At 42.5% G+C, this 9,205-nt stretch overlaps 1 pseudogene; it reads right to left on the bottom strand.

Moving 5' to 3' along the window:
* Nucleotides 1-587: 587 nt before the first annotated feature.
* On the bottom strand, nt 588-2,192 carry LOC118357095 (annotated as a pseudogene).
* Between the last annotated feature and the right edge of the window lie 7,013 nt (nt 2,193-9,205).

Raw genomic sequence — 9,205 nt, 5'->3', positions numbered from 1 at the left:
CACACAGTACGAATTTTCAGGAAATGGAAAAGGCTGAAAATTTGTTTAGATTTAACAAGGTGATGCTTCGTTTTTATGGTATCGTAGGAAATTCAGTTCTACAAAAGTAGTTTTCCAGAAAATTCAAAATTTTTTTTTAAAGAAAAGAGTGGAATTTAATCTTTATTTACAGGACACTGCAAGAGAGGAGATTCTACATAGAAATAAGAAACCCACTGAGGAGGAGCTTCATACAGGTTGTACAGTTTGGAACTGGTCAAGTAGAGTTTTGTTGTAAAAAGTGCTACAATAGGGCGCCTGGGTGGCTCAGATGGTTAAGCGTCTGCCTTCGGCTCAGGTCATGATCCCAGGGTCCTGGGATCGAGTCCCGCATCAGGCTCCCTGCTCCTTGGGAGCCTGCTTCTCCCTCTGCCTCTCTCTCTCTCTCTGTCTCTCATGAATAAATAAATAAAAAGTTTAAAAAAAAAAAAACCATCAACTTAAAAAAAAAAGTGCTACAATAACAAAACACATTTAAAAAGAGTTCTTAGTAGAGAAACAGTAAGACAAACTTCTACCAAACAGAGTACACAACAAACAACTTTCTGCCTCATCTGTACAATCTAAAAGTTAAAAGTTCCGGGAGTGCCATCCTGAACTTGGAACGTATAGCCTTCAGAGGTAGTTTCTGGCACAACATTCTGATCTTCCTCTTCCTCTACAGAGAAATACTTCTCAATCAAGTTTAATGAAGCTTTGTACACAGACTCATTTTCATGGTTTTGTAGAGCTTCAATTTTGTCCAAACCTCCACATTCTTCAATCATTATACTAAGTTTCTCAGTTTCACCTAGTTTCTCAGCAGCCTGAAAGATGTTTGAAATGGCATCCAGAATAACCAGAATAATTTTGGTGTCTTTTGCAGTTAAGAGGTTCATCAATGGTTCTATTATGCCACAATGAACAAGGTATACAATCTATTCAACTGTCCCACCACTTGTATAGTTGGTCACAGCCCAGACAGCTTCCTTTTGTGTCTTAAAGTCTGCCTTAGAGAGAACACCAACGAGGAATGGGACTAATCCATGATTCACAACTTGCTGTATCTGGTCCTGGCGACCAGCTGTAATGTTTGACATTGTCCACGTAGCTTCCTTCTGAATATTAGTTTTGGGGTTCGTTAGGAGGCTGGGAAAAACAGCAAGTGCTCCTGCATCTATTACAACCTGAGTCTGTTCATCTGTCCCAGTAATGATATTTCCTATGGCTCTCAGTGCAGGAGTCACAATGAGCAATTCAGTAGCTCCTAAAAGCTTCACAAGCTGGGGCACAACTCCTGTTTTCACAACCATTTCAGTCCGTTCATTTGGACCATCAGTAAGGTAGGAAATGGCCCAGCAGGTATCTGCCAATACTTCTGGATCATCATGATGCAGGAGATGAACTAAGGTAGGAAGAATCTGCTCAACAGCATCTAATGGGGGTGCAGGATTCTTGTTGCGACAAAGGTTTGAAAGTGTCCAAGTAAGGTTACGTAAGTAACCACATGCTAAAGATGACGTATCAGGAACTGCAAGGAGAGCCAACAGTGGGTCAACTGCACCATACTTGATAACCAAGTCTCGAAAAACTGAACCATCACCTGCAATGTTTCCTAGAGCCCATACAGCTTGTTCACTGATGTGGGGATGGGAAGATGCCAACAGAGAAATGAATGCTGGGATAGCACCTCCATCTACCACAGCCTTGGTCTGTTCTGACATTCCAGAAGCAATGTTAGTGAGAGTCCAAGCAGATTCAAACTGAATGGGACTACAATCAGTTCTGCCCAAGAAGGACACAAATTTTGGAATCAAACCAGCCCGGATTATCTTGTCTATGGAGGGCTGTTTTTCCCTAGAAAGCAGTTTCCTAGCAGCTTGAGTAGCCTGGAGCTGGCTTTCCAAATTGTTGCTATTTATGCCTTTGACAATGTCATCAACAGACCAATTTACAGTGCCCTGGTTGTTGCGGTTTTCCTGTAGTGGAGAGGTAGCATCATCAGGAAACGAGCTTACGTTTCTCCTTTTCAGCATCTGGTCATCCTTCTTAGCTTTGCTTAGCTCCACATTAACTTCTATTCGGCGCTGCCTCATTTCTGTACTGTCTTTCCCCTTGTTCTTGAATCTGTTAAGGCGAGCAGCTGGTGAATTAGCATTCTCATTGGTGGACATGGTTATGAGACAAAGGGAGAAAGCTACACAGCCGGCTCAGGCTTCCACAGGAGGCATTCCGGGGCGCGCAAGCCGCAGGACAGCTGCCCTCAAAACGTCCACCACAGATCACCCCAAAGATGGTGTTCCAGAAAATTCAATTTTATTACCTCTATTTAAACTCCAAAATTTAACATTTTGATCTATTTTGAGTAGAAATCTTTATAAGAAAGTATATATTCTTTTTTAAAAACAGAAATAACACAATTCAATTTCTTGATGTATCAGGAATGCAATTATGAACACCGATTATTATGGTAGTATAATAAAATGGCAACCAGGGATGATATGATATATAAGAAATTTGGCCAATACCAAATAAATTCAGACTATATACTCTTCTTGTTGAGTTCCTGCTTCCATTTTTCTGTTTCCTCCTTTTTTGTCAGGCTCTTAGAAAACCCTTTAGCTGTGGTTAATTTGCCTGTTTCAATGCCTCTCTCCTTTCCAGTGTACTCACTAGTGAGATGGGGATACAAATGAGTCAACAGACTCCGAGTGAGGTTCTGAAGGCCTAGGTGTGAACAAAGTCCATGAACTTTGCTGTTCCAGATTTGCAACATCTATTTTGGTGACTCAAAAGCCTTTTCTCCTTATTTCCTCATTATTGACTAATTTACCAATTACTGATTTACTACTTTACACACAAAGCCTAATGGGTGCTCGTGTATAAATAAATATTGCTTGAAAGGAATAGTTACAATTGTTCCTGAAGTAAATATCCCTTTGATTATCTAATGTTATGGCTAATGCAAGTTAACTGCAAACTGAAAAGGACTTATAAACCAAGGGTCCACATCCTCTCTCTTTCATCTCTTTCAGTTTTTCTTCCCCCCCCCCCCCCTCGGCCAAGTTTTTATTTAAATTGTCTTTCAGTTTCTCATTTGAAATCAAGCAAGCTCCCCACAGTGCTAAGGTATAATGGAGTGGGTAAGGTCACCAACAAGCTGGCTAGGAAACACAACTTAAAAAAAAGGGTTTTTTACAGGCATAAAAGGAAAGTCATAAATTATAGCATTTCACTGTAAAAAAGATCTTTATTATTTATTAAGCACCTTCTGTGTGTTATGGGTCAAAGAATAATTTCTTTCTTACATTTACCCTAGGAGGTCAGAACACTCCAATTTTTAGTTGAAAAAACAGGCTTATAAAGTTTACTTGCCAGAAGTAACCCAGCTGGATGGAATCCACATACGAGTCCTTCTACCTCTGACATCTTTGCCCTTCAGAAAATACTGAACAATAGCAGGAAGGGAAAAATGAAGGGGGGCAATTGGAGCGGGAGACGAACCATGAGAGACTATGGACTCTGAGAAAAAAACTGAGGGTTCTAGAGGGGAGGGGGGATGCGTTAGCCTGGTGATGGGTATTAAAGAGGGCACGTTCTGCGTGGAGCACTGGGTGTTATGCACAAACAATGAATCATGGAACACTACATCCAAAACTAATGATGTAATGTATGGTGACTAACATAAAAAAAAAAGTGGTGATGAGCACTGGGTGGTATATAAAACAGATAAATTATTGAACACTATCTCTGAAACTAACGATGTACTATAAGTTGGCTAATTAAATTTAAATTAAAAAAAAATTTCCTAGCACTGTCTTCAAGATTTAGTATACCAGAAGTTCCAAATAGATTAGCTTTAAAAACAACACCCCCCAACATCACCCCCCACCGACAGATTCAAAGAGGGAAACTGTGGTAAGTTAGTGCCATCTGCTGACCATCTTCCTGAACATCAGGATGGAGGACTGTCCTCTAATCAAGGATAAAGGGGGCCTTGTGCTATCTGAGGTCACCACCAGCCCCCAAAGACAGGCCCAGGAGGATGGTAAGCATCAACCTGTAGACCCCTTGGTCTCCCTACTATACCAAGGCTAGGCAGCAACCTCCTGAGTGAGAAAATGGTGGCAACTGAAGGGAGCCTAATGAAGAGATCTTAAGAAATAAAGGCACAGGCTTCTCTCACCACAGGGCAAATGCACCTTATTCATTTCTGCAAATAAGCCTTAGCATCTCCTGAGTCTAGCAATAAAAATAGATTCCTGAGCCCTACTCCAAACTATTTTATCAAAACCTTTAGGGGAGGGGCCTACATAAATTTTAACAAACCCCCAGGTAGGTCATTCTTAAGAAGAGGGATGGGGATTACTGCCTTCATGGAATGACAGTTTTTTAGTCCCTGATGTGAGATATTTCTGGGTAGGGCGTGGAGATTCCGCAGACCCCTAAAATCTTATCAGATAAAGTAGGCAAGTAATGAAAACAGTTGTGGAGATTAGGGTGTGACTCCTGGTTCTGCTGTGACCCTGGACAAGTCACTTAAACCCTCTATATCTTAATTTTCTCAGCTGCCAAGACCAAAATGAAAATAATAACAGTACCTCAGTGTGTTGTTATGAGAATCAGATGAGAAAGTGGATGGGAAGTCACTTTGTAAAATTCCATACAATGTTGTTAGTATTATTTTGAGTCTCACACTACCTATAAACATAAGCCCCCACCTTTTTTTTTTCTTTTTGGTCCTTATTTTTTAAAATATAAATGTCGAGTTCCTTTGACATGCCTGGAAGGATCAATGTCTGCTAATCTGAAGGACTGGTGTCCAGCCATGAAAAAGAAATGTCTTTATTCAGAAGATAGAGTGATTCCCAACAGAATCACGGCTTTCTAAGAGGATGTACCTGAATCTCTGGTGAAGAAGGTGAGACTTTGGTGTTTATCAAAGGGAGCCGAGGTTTAAAAAGCAACAACTGAGAAACACAGATTTTAAGATCAAGAGACTTGGACTCTATTTTTCTCTCTGTTTTAGACTCATTATGTGACCTTTGTAGAGTCCGACTTTTTATTTATTTATTTAAGATTTTATTTATTTATTTGACAGAGAGAGACACAGTGAGAGAAGGAACACAAGCAGGGGGAGTGGGAGAGGGAGAAGCAGGCTTCCCGCTGAGCAGGGAGCCCGAAGTGGGGCTTGATCCCAGAACCCTGGGATCATGACCTGAGCCAAAGGCAGACACTTAATGACTGAGCCACCCAGGTACCCCGAGTCCCGACTTTTTAGAAGCCTGTTTCCTCATCTGAAAAATCCAGTGCTAAACTGGATGACTCACTGACTCTCTAACCTATAAAAATATTTTTCACTTAGTAACTCACAATGTTCACAATCCTGGCAGGTGGAATCAAGTATAAAAGGGGTAAAAAAAAAAAAAAAAAAAAAGAGTTTTACACAAAATGGAGACATAGAAAGTTATATGCTTTCAGCTATGTAGGTCATAAAAGGTAAATAACTCAGGATAAGCAGTCGGCTACTCTAGTGAAACTATTTTAGCTGGAAAATTGCACTTGACTTTCTTTTTTAAGTGTTATTAACCTGTCAGAAATGAGTTGAAAGTAGGTGTGATATGGAAATTTTTTGTTCCAAAACGCTGGTAAGATATGACCATAGGATGATATTACCCTTCTGATAGAAGATCCATTTTATCACAGGGAAAGTCTCAAATGGCTCTGTGCTTCCAAATCCAGAACTTGAAGGAATGGCCTGAGAGCAACCTGACCAGAGGTTATCCATGCAGTGCCAAGTGAGAGAAGGTCTTAGTGTACTTCCTCAGCCTCCTGGCTCTTTGCCCAGACAGCAACCTCTGTTCCATCTCTTAGCTACCTGGCCACACCTTGGAGCAAGAACACTGCCCAACCTGTGAATTTCAGGTCAGGGAGACTACCCTTGTAAAATGGAACATTTGTCAAACAGCCAAGTGGTTCCTAAAGAATGATCCTTTACATTTGAACTCATTCCCAAACAGATGTTATTTTATTTAAACTTGACAACCCTCTGTGCTCCAATACCAAACAGGAAGTCTTGGTATATCCTCACCGTACAAGTTCCCCAATTTGAACACCACTGTAAGACTTACACCAGGGACGCCTGGGTGGCTCAGCCGGTTAAGCATCTGCCTTCAACTCAGGTCATGATCTGAGTCCTGGGATCGAGTCCCACATCAGGCTCCTTGTTCAGCAGGGAGCCTGCTTCTCCCTCTGCCTACAGCTCCCCCTGCTTGTGCGCGCGCGCTCTCTCTCTCTCTCTCTCTGACAAATAAATAAAATCTTTAAAAAAAACCAAACCAAACCAAACAAAAATGGGTGCCTGGGTGGCTCAGTTGGTTAAGCGACTGCCTTCAGCTCAGGTCATGATCCAGGACCCGGGATCGAGTGCCACATAGGGCTACCTACTCCGCAGGGAGTCTGCTTCTCCCTCTGACCCTGCCCCCTCTTGTGATCTCTCTCTCACTCTCTCTCAAATAAATAAAATAAAATCTTAAAAGAAAAAGAAAGACTTACACCATTAAAGAACCTAGCACAAAGTTACTGTCCCAATCCATGTTTGTTGGGTGCTGATCCTAATAATCCAGGTATAATCTGTCCCATGGAGCATAGTTGTGGGATGATGCACTGAAACTACCAAATTCATGTTGCCTGTGTGATGAAACCATCACCAGTCTGATGCCAAAGCCACATGGCCCTTGTTCACATTCCTGAGAAAAAGTTAAGCTGAGTTGTGTATGGCTCCCTTTGTTTTGTACTCTCTAGGGCAAAGTCTATACTCTGCAAATCAGGCATCTCCTGGGAATTCCTTCTGGGACACTCATCAGTTAGATTAACCATTGTATAAATTTGTAGAATTTGTGTCTATTAACACCTCTTTGTGAATTATAATTTGCTCTGGTTATATGTAGGATTTTCTAAAGACACTGCCCCAGGTTTCTGCCAAGCAAAAGCACTGTTGGAAAATGAGTATTTAGTCAAGTACTTACTGATTTTCTACTGTCTATTAGGCCCAAGTATATAATGAAATACCTGTATTCAAAGAGCTCAAAGTCCAGCTGGGAATACAGGCTAAACACAAAACATCAATCTGTAAATAGAATTAAATGCTTAATCATCCTGGGAATAATATAAGGATATATTACACAACAATATAAGGATATTCCTGTCGTCATACCAGTGGCATATATTTTTGTTTTGTTTACTGTCTGTCTTATCTTTCCCCACTAGAACAGAAGCTCCATGAGAGAAACATTTTTTTTAAAGATTTTATTTATTTATTTGACAGAGAGAGACAGCAGGAGAGGGAACACAAGCAGGGGGAGTGGGAGAGGGAGAAGCAGGCTTCTCGCTGAGCAGGGAGCCCGATGCGGGGCTCGATCCCAGGACCCTGAGCTGAAGGCAGACGCTTAACAACTGAGCCACCCAGGTGCCTCAAGAGAAACTTTTTTTTTTTTTTTTAATTCAGCGCTATTTCCTCAGTGCCTGGCATATAATTGGTCCTCAATATTTGTTGACTGAATGAGAAGTCAAATTCCTAGAATAGTCAGAGAAAAGGAAGCCTTCAGGTGAACCTTAACTGTGCTTTTATTCAGCTTGCAATCTATGGGTTTAAAGGAGTAACTTCTTTATTTCTATAAGAAGAAGGAAATTGTATGTAATTGAAATAGAAGGTGAAGTGGGATGAAAGGAATTTAAATTGGGTATTAGGGTCCATGTGATCTGGTTAGCTCACTACTAAAAGAGCTTTATACTAGAATCAATGGTTTTCGAACACTGTTTTAAAGCAGAATATTTCTATTTTCCAACAAAACCCCCAAAAATGAAACAGATAAAAGCACAGCTGCTCTGACTGACTGAGAAATGGCATGGAGGAGCAGACATGGAAGGTCCACCCCTTGAATCCCCTCACTCCCATCACAGAGCTATGGTTTCTGAGGGATTCTAGGAACACAGTTTGATAACACTGGAGGGAGGGAACTTTAGAATCTCTCCTCTCTCAAAATTCTATTAATAGAGGCAGCTAAGGAATACCTAGGCTCCCTTCTGTTCTCTGCATTTTAAGCTGAAGAAGTAGCAGGAGTCAGTTCCATCAGAGAGAAAAACACAGAGCACCTGTGCCCTGGGCCAAGGCCAATGCCCTTTCTCATGCCACATTTCTCTGACCCAAGACTGATGAGGACTAAATAACTTGTGTGATTGGGCTAGACTCTGGCTTGCCCCTCTTCTCCTTGCCCCCCACCTCCTGCCCTTCACCTAAGCTCAGAACTAAGGGCATCCAAGCTCACCTGGCTTTGGAGTTGATCAAAATCTTACAAAGTAAATAGTCTGGTGCCAACCAAGATGGGAAAAGAGTCTGATTCATGTGTCACCATCCTCCACTTGTGCAGCTGGTCGACCTGCTTTAGCTGTCTGGAGAGGAATCAGCCAGGCAGACAGATGTCCAAAAGGGTAAGAGAACTATTTACCAGGGTGTGGTCAGGTTAAACCCTTAAGGGAAACGACAAAGAATCATAAAGCACCCAGGGACTAGCTACAGCTGGAAGAGTTATCACTACTTGGCTCGGAAGAACAAGAGAGCTGTCACCCAACAGCTGTAGCTCGGGGGACTAGGTAAAAACACTTCCATGTTAACAAGTGAAACTAAAGAGAAGGAGAAGATAAGGTACATAAGATGTGGAATCCCCAGAGGAAAGAACTTATTCAATCTGAAGCATCTAGCAGCAGCCAAAGGATACTGAAGAATCCTGGGGCTGACTAAGCCACCAGTCTCACTTTGACCTTCCCCGGTACCAACCGAGAATGGCCCGGAGTAACTGCGACCGGTTGGGACTACAACTCCCGATGTGCATCTCTCAGCATCTGTACCACACTTTTCGACGCTAGGATAAAGGGACTTTCCCGGAAGAATTGCATGTCGGGAATTGTAGTTGTCCCAATTGGGGCTGGCCGCCTGCCGTAGCGTGCTCATTGGCGCCCAGGTTACCGCCCCCTTCCCCTCGCCGCTCTTTGGTGTATCACGCATGTACACGCAGCGCGTGCTCACGCCCCCTCCCTAGGCCTAGGACGCAGGCGCGCGCACGCTCCCCGGGCCCGGTAGGCGGAGGGGAGGTGGGGGGGGGAAGAGGAGGAGGAGGGGGAGGGAGGG

This window comes from Zalophus californianus, chromosome 6, assembly GCF_009762305.2.
Source record: "Zalophus californianus isolate mZalCal1 chromosome 6, mZalCal1.pri.v2, whole genome shotgun sequence".
Lineage (NCBI taxonomy): Eukaryota > Metazoa > Chordata > Mammalia > Carnivora > Otariidae > Zalophus > Zalophus californianus.
The sequence above is the reverse complement of the archived record's forward strand: the minus strand, read 5'-3'. Positions and strand labels throughout refer to the sequence as shown.